At 44.0% G+C, this 17,665-nt stretch overlaps 2 non-coding genes across 2 annotated transcripts; both read right to left on the reverse strand.

Annotated features, from left to right (window-relative positions):
- Positions 1-858: 858 nt before the first annotated feature.
- Trnas-cga lies at positions 859-933 on the reverse strand. The gene has a single exon. It is a non-coding gene; the product is annotated as a tRNA-Ser (tRNA).
- Positions 934-6,034: 5,101 nt separating this feature from the next.
- Positions 6,035-6,109, reverse strand: Trnas-cga. Its single transcript has one exon. It is a non-coding gene; the product is annotated as a tRNA-Ser (tRNA).
- Positions 6,110-17,665: the final 11,556 nt, after the last annotated feature.

Below are 17,665 nucleotides of genomic sequence, written 5' to 3' on the forward strand. Positions count from 1 at the left end.
TTTGGTAGGCGAATTTGAATGTGCCCACATCTTTGATTGTTCTTTTGTCTCAGGGTTCACGTACTTAATCCAGGTTTCGTCACCGGTCACGATTCTGTTTAACAATGGTTCTCCTTCGTCCTCATAATGTGACAGAAAGTCTAATTCAGAGGCCATTCTTTGAGTTTTGTGGTGGTCGGTAAGAATTTTGGGCACCCATCGTGCACAGAACTTACGGTAACCCAATCTTGATGTCACTATCTCGTACAAGAGAGTCTTAGAAATCTGTGGAAAACCAGTAGACAACTCCGACATTGAGAAACGTCGATTTTCACGAACTTTTGCATCAACTGTCTGAACGAGTTCGTCAGTCACCAATGATGGTCTACCACTCCTCTCTTCATCATGAACGTTTTCTCGTCCACTTTTAAATAAACGTACCCATTCACGGACAACTCCTTCGCTCGTACCTCTTGGTCTGTACACGGCACAAAGCTCACGATGAATAGCTGCTGCAGAATATCCTTTGGCTGTAAAAAACCTTATGACAGCACGCACTTCACATTTGGCGGGGTTTTCTATTGCAGCACACATTTCAAACTGCCACAAAAACTAAACTAGCGCAGGTACGACGTTCACTCGACCACGGCTTGATGCCGACTGACCTGTTGAGTGCGCGAACGCACAGATGGCGTCGCTACTCCCCCCACAACCCGCACTGTGACTAATCGGAGGTTACTTTCTGAACCGCTGCAGCTGTTACACTGAAATGTCATATAATTAAAGTACACGCCAGACATATGGTGTGTGTCCAGAATGAGATTTTCACTCTGCAGTGGAGTGTGCACTGATATGAAACTTCCTGGCAGATTAAAACTGTGTGTCAGGCCGAGACTCGAACTCGGGACCTTTGCCTTTCGCGGGCAAGTGCTCTACCAACTGAGCTACCCAAGCACGACTCACGACCCCTCCTCACAGCTTTACTTCTCCTACCTACCAAAAAGTTTCATATCAGCGCACACTCCGCTGCAGAGTGAAATCTCATTCTGGAAACATCCCCCAGACTGTGGCTGAGCCATGTCTCCGCAATATCCTTTCTTTCAGGAGTGCTAGTTCTGCAAGGTTCGCAGGAGAGCTTCTGTAAAGTTTGGAAGGTAGGAGACGAGTTATTGGCGGAAGCAAAGCTGTGAGGACGGGACATGAGTCGTGCTTGGGTAGCTCAGTTGGTAGAGCACTTGCCCACGAAAGGCAAAGGTCCCGAGTTCTAGTCTCGGCCTGGCACACAGTTTTAATCTGCCAGGAAGTTTCATATGGTGTGTACTTTACAGGTGAAGTTTGCTAACCGGTCCTGTTCACTGGGATCTGGAGAAGTAGAAAATGTATAATGGTTCAACATGGTCAAAATTTTAAGAGAAATAGTTACATGCTAGTGGTGAAAGCTGAGTGGTTTACAATACAGACAAGAACCGAGAGGGAGAAATAAGAATGAGACACGATGAGGGAAAGACTGCGGATTAAGTAGAGTGTAAGGGAGAGACGCAGTCTTGTTCCCCTTCTGATGAAGTTGCGCTTTTTTTTTTTTTGGTCATCAGTCTACTGACTGGTTTGATGCGGCCCGCCACGAATTCCTTTCCTGTGCTAACCTCTTCATCTCAGAGTAGCACTTGCAACCTACGTCCTTAATTATTTGCTTGACGTATTCTAATCTCTGTCTTCCTCTACAGTTTTTGCCCTCTACAGCTCCCTCTAGTACCATGGAAGTCATTCCCTCATGTCTTAGCAGATGTCCTATCATCCTGTCCCTTCTCCTTATCACTGTTTTCCACATATTCCTTTCCTCTCCGATTCTGCGTAGAACCTCCTCATTTCTTACCTTATCAGTCCACCTAATTTTCAACATCCGTCTATAGCACCACATCTCAAATGCTTCGATTCTCTTCTCTTCCGGTTTTCCCGCAGTCCATGTTTCACTACCATACAATGCTGTACTCCAGACGTACATATTCAGAAATTTCTTCCTCAAATTAAGACCGGTATTTGACTTCTCTTGGCCAGAAATGCCATTTTTGCCATAGCGAGTCTGCTATTGATGTCCTCCTTGCTCCGTCCGTCATTGGTTATTTTACTGCCTAGGTAGCAGAAATCCTTTACTTCATTGACTTCGTGACCATCAATCCTGATGTTAAGTCTCTCGCTGTTCTCATTTCTACTACTTCTCATTACCTTCGTCTTTCTCCGATTTACTCTCAAACCATTCTGTGTACTCATTAGACTGTTCATTCCGTTCAGCAGATCATTTAATTCTTCTTCACTTTCACTCAGGATAGCAATGTCATCAGCGAATCGTATCATTGATATCCTTTCACCTTGTATTTTAATTCCACTCCTGAACCTTTCTTTTATTTCCATCATTGCTTCCTCGATGTACAGATTGAAGAGTAGGGGCGAAAGGCTACCGCCTTGTCTTACAACCTTCTTCATACGAGCACTTCGTTCTTGATCGTCCACTCTTATTATTCCCTCTTGGTTGTTGTACATATTGTATATGACCCGTCTCTCCCTATAGCTTACCCCTACTTTTTTCAGAATCTCGAACAGCTTGCACCATTTTATATTGTCGAACGCTTTTTCCAGGTCGACAAATCCTATGAAAGTGTCTTGATTTCTTTTTAGCCTTGCTTCCATTATTAGCCGTAACGTCAGAATTGCCTCTCTCGTCCCTTTACTTTTCCTAAAGCCAAACTGATCGTCACCTAGCGCATTCTCAATTTTCTTTTCCATTCTTCTGTATATTATTCTCGTAAGCAGCTTCGATGCATGAGCTGTTAAGCTGATTGTGCGATAATTCTCGCACTTGTCAGCTCTTGCCGTCTTCGGAATTGTGTGGATGATGCTTTTCCGAAAGTCAGATGGTATGTCGCCAGACTCATATATTCTACACACCAACGTGAATAGTCGTTTTGTTGCCACTTCCCCCAATGATTTTAGAGATTCTGATGGAATGTTATCTATCCCTTCTGCCTTATTTGACCGTAAGTCCTCCAAAGCTCTTTTAAATTCCGATTCTAATACTGGATCCCCTATCTCTTCTAAATCGACTCCTGTTTCTTCTTCTATCACATCAGACAAATCTTCACCCTCATAGAGGCTTTCAATGTATTCTTTCCACCTATCTGCTCTCTCCTCTGCATTTAACGGTGGAATTCCCGTTGCACTCTTAATGTTACCATCGTTGCTTTTAATGTCACCAAAGGTTGTTTTGACTTTCCTGTATGCTGAGTCTGTCCTTCCGACAATCATATATTTTTCGATGTCTTCACATTTTTCCTGCAGCCATTTCGTCTTAGCTTCCCTGCACTTCCTATTTATTTCATTCCTCAGCGACTTGTATTTCTGTATTCCTGATTTTCCCGGAACATGTTTGTACTTCCTCCTTTCATCAACCAACTGAAGTATTTCTTCTGTTACCCATGGTTTCTTCGCAGCTACCTTCTTTGTACCTATGTTTTCCTTCCCAACTTCTGTGATGGCCCTTTTTAGATATGTCCACTCCTCTTCAACTGTACTGCCTACTGCGCTATTCCTTATTGCTGTATCTATAGCGTTAGAGAACTTCAAACTTATCTCTTCATTCCTTAGTACTTCCGTATCCCACTTCTTTGCGTATTGATTCTTCCTGACTAATGTCTTGAACTTTAGCCTACTCTTCATCACTACTATATTGTGATCTGAGTCTATATCTGCTCCTGGGTACGCCTTACAATCCAGTATCTGATTCCGGAATCTCTGTCTGACCACGATGTAATCTAATTGAAATCTTCCCGTATCTACCGGCCTTTTACAAGTATACCTCCTCCTCTTGTGATTGTTGAACAGGGTATTCGCTATTACTAGCTGAAACCTGTTACAGAACTCAATTAGTCTTTCTCCTCTTTCATTCCTCGTCCCATATTCTCCTGTAACCTTTTCTTCTTCCCCTACAACTGCATTCCAGTCGCCCATGACTATTAGATTTTCGCCCCCCTTTACATACTGCATTACCCTTTCAATATCCTCATACACTTTCTCTATCTGTTCATCTTCAGCTTGCGACGTCGGCATGTATACCTGAACTATCGTTGTCGGTGTTGGTCTGCTGTCGATTCTGATTAGAACAACCCGGTCACTGAACTGTTCACACTAACACACCCTCTGCCCTACCTTCCTATTCATAACGAATCCTACACCTGTTATACCATTTTCTGCTGCTGTTGATATTACCCGATACTCATCTGACCAGAAATCCTTGTCTTTCTTCCACTGACCCCTACTATATCTAGATTGAGCCTTTGCATTTCCCTTTTCAGATTTTCTAGTTTCCCTACCACGTTCAAGCTTCTGACATTCCACGCCCCGACTCGTAGAACGTTATCCTTTCGTTGATTATTCAATCTTTTTCTCATGGTAACCTCCCCCTTGGCAGTCCCCTCCCGGAGATCCGAATGGGGGACTATTCCGGAATCTTTTGCCAATGGAGAGATATCATCACGACACTTCTTCAATTACAGGCCACATGTCCTGTGGATACACGTTACGTGTCTTGAATGCAGTGGTTTCCATTGCCTTCTGCATCCTCATTTCTTCTACATGGATTTTAATTTCTACTCCAAATTTTTCTTCTGTTTCCTTTATTGCTTGCTGAATATACAGATTGAATAACATCGGGATAGGCTGCAACCCTGTCTCCCTCCCTTTTCAACCACTACTTCCGTTTCGTGCCCTCGACTTTAACAGCCATCTGGTTTCTGTATAAATTGTAAATAGCCCTTCGATCCCTGTATTTGACCTCTGCCACCTTTAGAATTTGAAAGAGGTCAATATTGTCAGAAACCTCCTCTGAGTCTACAAATGCTAGAAATGCAGGTTTCTCTTGCCTTAATTTATCTTCTAATATAAGTGGTAGGGTCACTATTATTCCTTAGGAAGTCCAAAAAATCCATCACCTCACCAGCTGACAAAATGCTTACTGCCGTCTCTTCGGTGTCCTGTCACCAGCCTTTCTCCATTTTTTGCCCGCTGTTCTGATTCTGGCGCGTAATAATGGACCCAGATCCCATCCACAGTAACAAAGCGGCGCAAAAGTATTGCGGATTTGCGATTAAACACCGCTAGACACAGTGTTGAAATGTTGGGCCGGATTCGCTTTTGGTCGACTGAGCAATCGCAGCATCGACCTCGCACATACCTTCCTCACAGCCAGCTCCCCATGCACGGTACTGTCTAGTCGCTCACTCGAGATGCTAACAGTCTCGGCAATCTCACGAATTTGTATGCGGCTGTCTTCCGTTACCGTGCCGTGCACTTTGTCGACGGTTTCGTATGTGGTGACCTCATTTGGGTGGACGGAATGCGCTTACATTCATTAATCCAAAAATAAACGATAATTAGTGATAGTGCACAGTCCGCCTGAACATTCAAATCACGATTTGTGCGGCAGTCCAACCCTTCAAATAAAAATGCTTAATAACAGCACGAAACTCTGTTTTCTCCATTTCCAATCGCAGTCCGCACGCAGACCAATGGTTCAAATGGCTCTGAGCACTATGGGACTTAATATCTGAGGCCATCAGTGCCCTAGAACTTAGAACTACTTAAACCTAACTAACCTAAGGACATCACACACATCCATGCCCGAGGCAGGATTCGAACGTGCGACCGTAGCAGTCGCGCGGTTCCGGAGTGAGCGCCTAGAACCGCTCGGCCACCGCGGCCGGCGCACGCAGACCAATCCAGACGGCTCTGTCAACAGTGAACTGTACGTTGTTGAAATTCTTTATATGATCCTTGGAATAATCACTCTTACCAACCAAGATGGTGCAGCATTCTTTCACGAAAATTTACCAGACTTACCAAACCATCCTTCTACATTTCATAAATCATTTCACCGACTTTCTTAAGAAAAAATATTTATGTGACGTTACAGTCACTGTCGTTAATTCTCAGTGCACAAGAATGAGATTTTCACTCTGCGGTGGAGTGTGCGCTGATGTGAAAATCCTGGGCGGATTAAAACTGTGTGCCGGACCGAGACTCGAACTCGGGACCTTTGCCTTTCGCGGGCAAATGCTCTACCAACTGAGCTACCCAAGCACGACTCACGCCCGGTCCTCACGGCTTCACGTCTACATCTACATCCACATCCATACTCCGCAAGCCACCTGACGGTGTCTGGCGGAGGGTACCTTGAGTACCGCTATCGGCTCTCCCTTCTATTCCAGTCTCGTATTGTTCGTGGAAAGAAGGATTGTCGCTATGCCTGTGTGTGGGCTCTAATCTCTCCGATTTTATCCTCACGGTCTCTTCGCGAGATATACGTAGGAGGGAGCAGTATACTGCTCGACTCCTCGGTGAAGGTATGTTCTCGAAACTTCAACAAAAGCCCGTACCGAGCTACTGAGCGTCTCTCCTGCAGAGTCTTCCACTAGAGTTTATCTATCATCTCCGTAACGCTTTCGCCATTACTAAATGATCCTGTAACGAAGCGCGCTGCTCTCCGTTTGATCTTCTCTATCTCTTCTATCAACCCTATCTGGTACGGATCCCACACTGCTGAGCAGTATTCAAGCAGTGGGCGATCAAGTGTACTGTAACCTACTTCCTTTGTTTTCGGATTGCGTTTCCTTAGGATTTTTCCAATGAATCTCAGTCTGGCATCTGCTTTACCGACGATCAACTTTATATGATCTTTCCATTTTAAATCACTCCTAATGCGTACTCCCAGATAATTTATGGAATTGCTTCCAGTTGCTGACCTGCTATGTTGTAGGTAAATGATGTGGGATATTTCTTTCTATTTATTCGCAGCACATTACACTTGTCTACATTGAGATTCAATTGCCATTCCCTGCACCATGCGTCAATTCGCTGCAGATCCTCCTGCATTTCAGTACAATTTTCCATTGTTACAACCTCTCGATATACCACAGCATCATCTGCAAAAAGCCTCAGTGAACTTCCGATGTCACCCACAAGGTCATTTATGTATATTGTGAATAGCAACGGTCCTACGACACTCCCCTGAAATCACTCTTACTTCGGAAGACTTCTCTCCATTGAGAATGACATGCTGCGTTCTGTTATCTAGGAACTCCTCAATGCAATCACACAATTGGTCTGATAGTCCATATGCTCTAACTCTGTTCATTAAACGACTGTGGGGAACTGTATCGAACGCCTTGCGCAAGTCAACAACCACGGCATCTGCCTGGGAACCCGTGTCTGTGGCCCTCTGAGTCTCGTGGACGAATAGCGTCTCCTGCCTTCCAAACTTCACAGAAGCTCTCCCGCGAAAGGGCAAAGGTCCCGAGTTCGAGTCTCGGTCCGGCACACAGTCTGCCAGGACGACTCATTGCGCAAGTTTGCAATATCTGAAATTGGGTTCCCTGATGAACCTGGAAACTGAGAACCACACGTGTAAGGTAATAAATAGCTCACCTGATCTTGCTGCCCTTCAGGATGCCCGGAGGTTGTGCGGGGGCGGCGTCGGCGGCGGTGGCGGGGGCGGAGCCGGAGGCGGTGGCCTCCCGCACGATGCGGCGCTCCGTCACTGTCGTCATCGTTATGGTCTCCACAATGTAGCGGGGGTGGGGCTGCGGCTGTTGTGACGTCACGGCTCCATCTGCCGGCAAGAGAGGAAACTGCTCGAGGGACAGATTCTCCCACAACGGATCTGTCTAACGTCTACGTCTGCATACGGGGGCTGTTTGTACGCTGAAGCGCCAAAGAAACCGGTATAGGCAAGCGTATTCTAGTACAAAGAGGTGAAAAGAGGCAGAATGCGGCGCTGCGGTCGGCAATGCCTGTATAAGACAACAAGTGTCTGGCGCAGTTGTTAGATCGGTTACTGGCTGCTACAACGGCAGCTTATGAAGATTTAAGCGAGTCTGAACGTGTTGTTATAGTCGGCGCACGAGGAATAGGACACAGCATCTCCGAGGTAGCGATGGAGGGGGGAATTTCCCGTACGGGAGCGTTTCACTATAGTGCGCGTCATTTACGACGGCGGCCGAGTTTAGGTCCGTTCTGCGCATCTGACGTCACAAAACGCAGTCAGCCAATGAACAGAGAACGGCGTTGCCAGAGTTCGACTGCAGTGCAGAGCCACGGACTAGTGTCTTCAGTTTTAGAAACGTTGTAAGAGGTCCGAGCAGATGTAATTCTATGTAAGAGGTCTGAGCAGATATAGTTTCGATGTATTGGTCATGCGCTGCCTGCGATATGCAAGGTATAAGAGAATCTCTGACCAGAGAGCAGTGTTGACTGCAGTAGGAACTGTGTAGCTGTTGCAGTAAGTTGTTGCTAGTCTGGAGTCTGCAGTCTGCTCTGGTGTGGTGTATCGTGTTGGCTGGCCCGGTCGCGGTGCAGCGATTCTGGAGCCTGAGTATTATTGTATAAGGTAAAAAGCAGCCTTGCGCATATGTAGTAATGTCATCTCAAGTCCCATGTAAATGTTTTCAAAATCTCGTAATAATAATCTTTCTCATAAAAAGTAATTTTTAACAACCATTCATTTCAATTTAAAGAATTTACTAATTTTCTCCCATCCATGATCATCCCGATTGTTGCAAAAGAAAAATCAGTTGCTTCCCTTTCATATATGACAAATCTATTGGCCAGCATTGCACAGGGCTGTGCCAGAAAACATTATTTTAAGAGCAGATATACAGGGTGTTACAAAAAGGTACGGCCAAACTTTCCAGAAACATTCCTCACACAGCCGGCCGAAGTGGCCGTGCGGTTAAAGGCGCTGCAGTCTGGAACCGCAAGACCGCTACGGTCGCAGGTTCGAATCCTGCCTCGGGCATGGATGTTTGTGATGTCCTTAGGTTAGTTAGGTTTAACTAGTTCTAAGTTCTAGGGGACTAATGACCTGAGCAGTTGAGTCCCATAGTGCTCAGAGCCATTTGAACCATTCCTCACACACAAAGAAAGAAAATATGTTATGTGGACATGTGTCCGGAAACGCATACTTTCCATGTTAGAGCTCATTTTATTACTTCTATTCAGATCACATTAATCATGGAATGGAAACACACAGCAACAGAATGTACCAGCGTGACTTCAAACACTTTGTTACAGGAAATGTTCAAAATGTCCTCCGTTAGCGAGGATATGTGCATCCACCCTCCGTCGCACGGAATCCCTGATGCGCTGATGCAGCCCTGGAGAATGGCGTATTGTATCACAGCCGTCCACAATACGAGCATGATGAATCTCTACATCTGGTACCGGGGTTGCGTAGACGAGAACTTTCAAATGCCCCCATAAATGAAAGTCAAGAGGGTTGAGGTCAGGAGAGCGTGGAGGCCACGGAATTGGTCCGCCTCTACCAATCCGTCGGTCACCGAATCTGTTGTTGAGAAGCGTACGAACACTGCGACTGAGATGTGCAGGAGCTCCATCGTGCACGAACCACACGTTGTGTCGTACTTGTAAAGGTACATGTTCTAGCAGCACAGGTAGAGTATCACGTATGAAATCATGATAACGTGCTCCATTGGGCGTAGGTGGACGAAACTAAAATGAGCTCTAACATGGAAAGTAAGCGTTTCCGGACACATGTCCACATAACATATTTTCTTTCTTTGTGTGTGAGGAATGTTTCCTGAAAGTTTGGCCGTACCTTTTTGTAACACCCTGTATATGCGTTATCCGGCGACTTCATTGAGGAAACTATTTTTCTCTTTTTTATTCAGAATGATCTTTCAGTGCCATGTCGCACTACTGCTGACGTCCAAAATTTACCAGGTTAAATTCACAGTCAATTATTGAAAAGTTATAAGTGAGCGACAATTTAATTGAGAGGTTAGTTACATTGTATTATTACCAGGTTACTGAATTTATTTTTTTTGGTGGGACGTTACACATGAATGTGAACGACATAATTATAATTTTTACTATTGAGAGGTTTAGGAATTTTTCTGTTTTGAGGTTACGCTAAATGTGAATGAATTATTGTGTGGAGGTTAAATGGGAAAGAGATTTTGTTCTGAGGTTACACTAAATTAGAATCATATTCATATTATTTACATATATTTTATGGGGAGGTTACAACGTTCAGTCATAAATAAAGTAACTGAACAAAAGCAATGTCTCAATATCAGACTTTCTTTTATAGAAAGTTTGGAAAAAGCATTCTTTATACCAATTGCTTCATATTCTATTAATTAACTAAACCAAACAAGCAATAAGCCTCCTAATTCAGAGGATAACAAGGAAAGGTGTTTGTATCATTCTCAAGAAACGCTTTTTAGCAATAAAGAACAGCGGTAATTGTTTATTTCCCATTGTACTTCGACGAAACGAGAGTAATTCATAATCATATCAACTGTGTTTGTCGGTAATTTGCGTGGTAGTTTAAAGTCCTGCGGGAGCTCTATCGAATGACGAGTTGCGTTAGCGTAATGGGTGAAGTATTGGGCTGCTAAGCGAAAGGTTCTGAGTTCAAACCTTTTTTTCGGTGCTTAATATTTTCTTTATTTAAAAACAATATCGAAGTGTCTTACTACCTGAATTTTATTCGTTTGAATGCAATTTTTTGAAATTTCTAGTGGCAACTAAAATCGTCCATACACAAAGTACACGCTATGGACTTTTACCTCTGCAAACTCTTCAAAATTTCGTGCAACGGTTTACTGCATCTAATGCTGCACAATAACAGCGTTGAACATCGAAACAAAATTAGGTCATTTATGGGAGGGGAAGGTATCAGTCAAGAAGATGTGTACAAATCAAATTTTTTGGGCCACATAGTTTTTGTGGAATTGAATGATAAAGTGTGCCAAAGCAGTGGGAACACCATGTGTCTGCACAGGCGAGCAGTGCAGTGATGACAAAATGCGGGGAGCACGTCTCTGTAGCAGCGAAAGGGTTAATGCGGCCGTGGTGGCTTTACTTCATAAAACTGCGCGCTCCCCCCTAAATGTAAGTCTGCGAACTATACTATACTATGGCGCTGCTTCTCTTGGCGCGTACAACTGGCAACGCAGCAATCTCCCGCGTCAGGGCGGGCATGCGCGAACCGCTAAGATAAAAGAATTCAACTATAGTGTACTGTCAGTATCAGGAATCCGATAAAAGTATCAAATCTCCGACATCGCTGCGGCCGGAAAAGGATCCTGCAAGAACGGGACCGACGACGACTGGAGAGAATCGTTCAACGTGACGGAAGTCCAACCATACCACGAACTGCTGCAGATTTCAATGCTGGGCCATCAAGAAGTGTCGGCGCGCGAACCGTTCAACGAAACATCAGCTATGTGGGCTTTCGGAGCCGAAGGCCCACTCGTGTACCCTCGATGACTGCACGACACAAAGCTTTACGCCTCACCTGGGCCCGTCAACCTCGACGCTGGAGTGAAACGTGTTGCCTGGTCGGAGGAGTCTCGTTTAAAATTGAATCGGGCGGATGGACGTGTAAGGGTTTGGAGACAAGGTCATGAATCTAGGGACCCTGCATGTCAGCAGGGGACTGCTCAAGCTGGTGGAGGCTCTGTAATTGTGTGGGGGCGTGTGCAGTTGGAGTCATATGGGACCCCTGATGCGTCTAGATACGACTCTGACGGGTGACACGGGCGTAAGCATCCTGTCTGATCACCTGCATCCATTCGTGTCCAGTGTGCACTCTGACGGACTCGGGCAATTCCAACAGGACAATGCGACACCCCACACGTCCACAATTGCTACAGAGTGGCCATACCCACACCCTGCCGTAGGACCGCCACATTGTGTACCGCGATTCGTCACTCCACAGAACATTTTTCCACTGTTCAATCGTCTAATATTTACGCTCCTTACACCGAGCGAGGCGTCGTTTGGCATTTACCGGCGTGATGTGTGGCTTATGAGCAGCCGCTCGACCGTGAAATCCAACTTTTCTCACGTCCCGCCTTACTGTCATAGTACTTGCAGTGGATCCTGATGCAGTTTGGTATTCCTGTGTGACGGTCTGGATAGATGTCTGCCTATTACACATTACGACCCTCTTCAACTGTCGGCGGTCTCTGTCAGTCAACAGACGAGGTCGGCCTGTACGCTTTTGTGCTGTACGTGTCCCTTCACATTTCCACTTCACTATCACAACGGAAACAGTGGACCTAGGGACGTTTGGGAGTGTGGAAATCTTCTTGAACAACATTATTAGGAACAAAAGCGAAAGTGTCCACGGTTTTATATACTGGCATCCTTTGCCTCCTGTAGTATCTTCTGCGACGGTAAGGCATGGCTGTGTGACAAGTGACACCCAATCACCTGCCCACGTTCGAAGTCCGTGAGTTCCACGGAACGCCCCATTGGTTCAAATGGCTCTGAGCACTATGGGACTTAACTTCTGAGGTCATCAGTCCCCTAGAACTTAGAACTACTTAAACCTAACCAAACTAAGGTCATCACGCACATCCATGCCCGAGGCAGGATTCGAACCTGCGACCGTAGCGGTCACGCGGTTCCCGACTGAAGCGCCTAGAACCGCACGGCCACGAACGCCCCATTCTGCTCTCTCACGATGTCTGATGACTACTGAGGTGACCGATATGGAGTACCTGGCAGCAGAATGCACCCAATATGAGAAACGTATTTTTTTTTTTTTTGGGGGGGGGGGTGTCCGAATACTTCTGATCGCATAGTGTACGTATAGTCTCGACACCTATCAGAACTTCATGAAACTGTAGGGGTTGTGCAAAGTCGCACAAGAAATGCCACAATTTTTTCATCCCAAATGGCCGAGAAAAATACCTGTTGCATTACTTGTGGAACGCCTCTAGTAGATTCAGATAATCTGAGAGCACGTAATCAGGTAAAAGCTCGTTGGGTAGTGGCGTATAATTGAGAGCAGCACATGTGGACTATTACGGCTCACGCGACGTCGGGTGGAAGAGATGCGTTGAGGAGATGGGGGACTGACCGGTAGCTTTCATCTCACGCTAGGAGAGGAGAGCCCTACGTCAAAGTGACGTAGGCACGCGTCAACATGAGTTTCACGACTTGTCCTAACGACTGTTGTGTGCGTCTTGAATCTGCATTGTTATCTGTTTATGTGCTTTCATTGTCCTATTGTCCGGTATTGCTAGCGTGTATGTCGTCGTTCTGAACATGGGCTGTGACGGAGATGAGAGAACTTTCGATCAGATCCACGAAGATAGTCTGAAAGAAAGATTTCACTATCTTTCTTGGTTGATTTACAGCACGAAGGCAAAATTAAATGGAACTAAATGGTTTAATGTTTCTAGCAACATTCGGAATTATCTTCAGAACCACTTCAGTTTCTCAGTTTAACGTTTCTGCCCACATGAATTATCTACAATTAATTGGATTGTATAAAAATACGAAACACTTCAATTTCTTCCTGTTGTTGTTGTTGTGGTCTTCAGTCCTGAGACTGGTTTGATGCAGCTCTCCATGCTACTCTATCCTGTGCAAGCTTCTTCATCTCCCAGTACCTAATGCAACCTACATCCTTCTGAATCTGCTTAGTGTATTCATCTCTTGGTCTCCCTCTACGATTTTTATCCTCCACGCTGCTCTCCAATACTAAATTGGTGATCCCTTGATGCCTCAACACATGTCCTACCAACCGATCCCTTCTTCTTGTCAAGTTCTGCCACAAACTTCTCCCCAATCCTATTCAGTACTTCCTCATTACTTATCTGATCTACCCATCTAATCTTCAGCATTCTTCTGTAGCACCACATTTCGAAAGCTTCTATTCTCTTCTTGTCCAAACTATTTATCGTCCATGTTTCACTTCCATACATGGCTACACTCCGTACAAATACTTTCAGAAATGACTTCCTAACACTTAAATCTATACTCGATGTTAACAAAATTTTCTTCTTTAGAAACGCTTTCCTTGCCATTGCCAGCCTGCATTTTATACCCTCTCTACTTCGACCATCATCAGTAATTTTGCTCCCCAAATAGCAAAATTCCTATACTACTTTAAAGTGTCTCATTTCCTAATCTAATTCCTTCAGCATCACCCGATTTAATTCGACTACATTCCATTATCCTCGTTTTGCTTTTGTTGATGTTCATCTTATACCCTCCTTTCAAGACACTATCCATTCCATTCAACTGCTCTTCCAAGTCCTTTGCTGTCTCTGACAGAATTACAATGTCATCGGCGAACCTCAAAGTTTTTATTTCTTCTCCATGGATTTTAATACCTACTCCGAATATTTCTTCCTATTTCACGTTGTTACCCACACGATTTATTCAATATTAATCGGATTGAAAACATGACTAGACACTTTTTTAACTTTCGTTATGGTTATGATTCATTCATTCAGATATTCGTTACGTTCACGAAATACACAACAACATCCCACATTCTTTGGATTGCAGCTTAATAATTAATTACTTCAGTTTTCTCTCCACACGATTCATCGGATTTAATTAGAATAACAAGCTTTTTTTTATTTCGTTGTGGCTCCTTCGCTCAGACCTTAATTATGTTCACGAAATACACAAGAACATCGCAAATTGTTGGGATTACTTTTAACAATTCATTCCGCTAGGATAAGCATAAACACAACTCCTTCCACTTCGTTTGTACACAAGTATTTAGATTTAGCTTTGACGTTATCGGTACCACTGCAAAGATCGATATACATACTTATTTAGTCGATTTAGGTTATTTATGTCACGATGACGTAGCGTTGCGTCATTATGACGTAGGGTTCTCCTCACCTGGCGTGAGATGAATGCTACCCGGCACTGACCGGAAGACTTTATCGATTGCTCGCGCGCCTGTTTCGATATTCAGCAGTGGCAGCCGCTGCACTCTGTTCCACCCCCTCCTCCCATCCCCCCCCCCCCCCCCCCCCCCCGTTCTTCTCTTCCATACAGCTGCCAGCGTCGCGTGTGCTCTTCGCGTCTTCCCTTCTTACGTCTTTCGTCTCTCCCAGCTTCTTTCCTGGTGACCCAGCATTGCATCGGCGAACCGCTGGGACCAATCGCCTCCCTGGAGCACAAACGTCGGCCAATGGCGGCGGCCCGTCCCGAGAGTCCACAGGGAAGGGGGGAATCCCCGACTAATTCCTTCTATTACGAAGTACAGCCTAAATTTGGCATAACTGTAGGGACTTGTGGAAACTAAGAGTACCTACGTGCACAGGTATATTCCGCAGGACGACGTGCTGTGCTTGACAAAAGGTGCTACTTGTACATTTTCATATGTACGCTGGAAGCTAAATTGTGGTGCGTTGTGTAATGGTACTTGAATTACGCAACCATTACGGCACCTCACCTGAACCTCTCGATACCAGCAATATTCTACTGTGTCTCTGTAAAGTAGTTAACCCTAGGACGCCCAAGCCTTGTTTTCTAACTTGGATACCTAAGGGGGGGGGGGTTTGGCGAGCCCACAGGTATTAAATAAGTTTACTGACGAAAAATTACAACTTTGAAAATGGTTTATGTATTTTAACTAAGGCATCGGTTTATAAATGTTGTTAATTGTTATAAATATTGGATTGAGTGAATAAAAAATTGACATATTACAATACAAAATACAGATGTGTTCATATACAACAGACTACTCTGAGTCTTCAACTTCAAGGCAAGAAACACACTTCACAGTTTTTTCTGAATGTGTGTTACACACATGTTTATGACACTTTCCACAATACTGTTTTGGTTTACTTAGATTGTTGTACTTGTGCTTCTTTGTTTTAGCTTTTCTTACACAAATATGGCACCGACCTTTCCCTGCAGGAGGTTGACGTGCTTCTGTTGTCACTTCTTTGATTTTCTTTACTAGAATAGTCTCCATTGATTGAACAGTTTGGTTAGATAACCCTCTTGCATTGGCACTTCTTTCTTCTACCTGAAATTTCACTAGTTCCACCCCAGCTTGGAGAAGATAAGCTTCCGTTTGTTGTGTTTCTCTTCATTCCATCTTGGATGTTGCTGGATGAATATGGTGGTTGCATTGACAGCACAAGTGTCGATGAGAGAGTAAAATGCAGATAGAGGCTATCTCTTTGTTGCCCTCTTGCAGGTGTACATGCGCGCCATTTGATCAATGGTATCAATTCCATCTTTAGTGGAATTATAATATGCATTTATCTCGGTTTTTATTCTTCTCTCCTCCAACAGTGCCTTTATCTTGGTGCATTGTTGACAACATCAGTAAGTTCTTACTTGGTTTCGTTTTTGCTGTGTGGGACACCAAAGTTACTGGAGGCCTACGTGTTGGGAACTGCACTAACTCACTGCAAGTATACAAGATAAATAACAACTGACATCAACAATCACTTCCTCTGAAAGTAAACCGATTGTTGTGAATATCAAGAATACCAACCAACAAGAAACTAACTTGCATTGTTGTGGAGATGAGAAACACGAAATCCTACTAAGGGAAATTTTCTACAGCATGGGAGACTAAGGGGGGGCGGGGATTGTTGAACCCATAATAAGTTTGTTTATTTTCTCTTTCGAAGCAGGAATTTTCTCTAAAATATATTGACACTAACGTTTCATAAAATAGCCAAGAAAGAATAACTCAAAGGGAATATGTAGTATGAAATTTACTTGGGCAAAAGCAGGGGACATAAAAAATTGTGGGTTCAACGAACCCCCCCCCCCCCCCCTTTAGGTCCTAGGGTTAACATATTTCTGAGACAACATTCAGATTTGATTTCATTTTTGATACATCGATATGTTTATTTTGCAGTGATATTATTCTTATGTGTATTCTTTCTTTTGTCACTATGATCTTTGACGTACTTGTAACTCTGATTTTTGGGCGCCTAAGCGATTAGTTAGTTAGAGAGTCTGATCTTGAAAAAGTCAAGTGTTGGACGTCATGTTGGAAAGACGCATATTGTAGTCAGCTTATAAAATGTGAACTTTAACAGTGAGGAAGATGTTTTCAAGTATGTTGTGAAATGATGATGTGTTACGTGATATTGCAGCAAAAGTAATAAAACAGAAGTGTAACTTAAATTCGGAGTGCTGATTACTTTTTTACGTCACCATTGTCCTGCAAAAGTGTATGGTTTGTGAAACACATCTACAAAACTTTTGAATATCGCATAATAAAACCTAGGCCTCTTTGCATCCGAGCCATGATTTTACGAGACCAGCGTGGGAAACACGAAAATATGAGTGCCTAGTTTATTCATTATTACATGAAATGACTTTATTAACTGTGCTCCAATGACACCTGCCACATAATATGACTGTTGTTGCCCGAAATTGCAGTATTTAGCAGCGTGAGCAACACCACAAAAATTTTGACCTTTGTCGTGGTAGGGTTGTTAAGAGTGGCAAAAGGGCACTTGTGGTCCGTCATTTCACCCTCCCTTCCTTGTTCTATTCGCAGAACATTTCCATACTTTGCTAATACCTAAAAAATTTTGTAATGTCTAAAACAATTCATCTTTCTTGGAATCAGAATACAAAACTTCGTTACTTTCTCACACAACTTTTTTTTTTTAAGAATACAGTCGTCAGCATTACAGTAGCGCAGGGGTGTCCAATCCACGGCCCGCAGGTCGCATGTGGCACAAAGCAAATACAGGATAATACACGAAGATATGCAAATATATTGATGTGTTATTCTACAAGTAAAAGTAAAGAAAATAGTTCATACAAACGTAGGTCCGCTAATCTTCAGTTACGGAGTTACGGCTAATAAAAGATTTTG

This window comes from Schistocerca americana, chromosome 11 (assembly GCF_021461395.2).
Source record: "Schistocerca americana isolate TAMUIC-IGC-003095 chromosome 11, iqSchAmer2.1, whole genome shotgun sequence".
In the NCBI taxonomy this organism is placed as follows: Eukaryota; Metazoa; Arthropoda; class Insecta; order Orthoptera; family Acrididae; genus Schistocerca; species Schistocerca americana.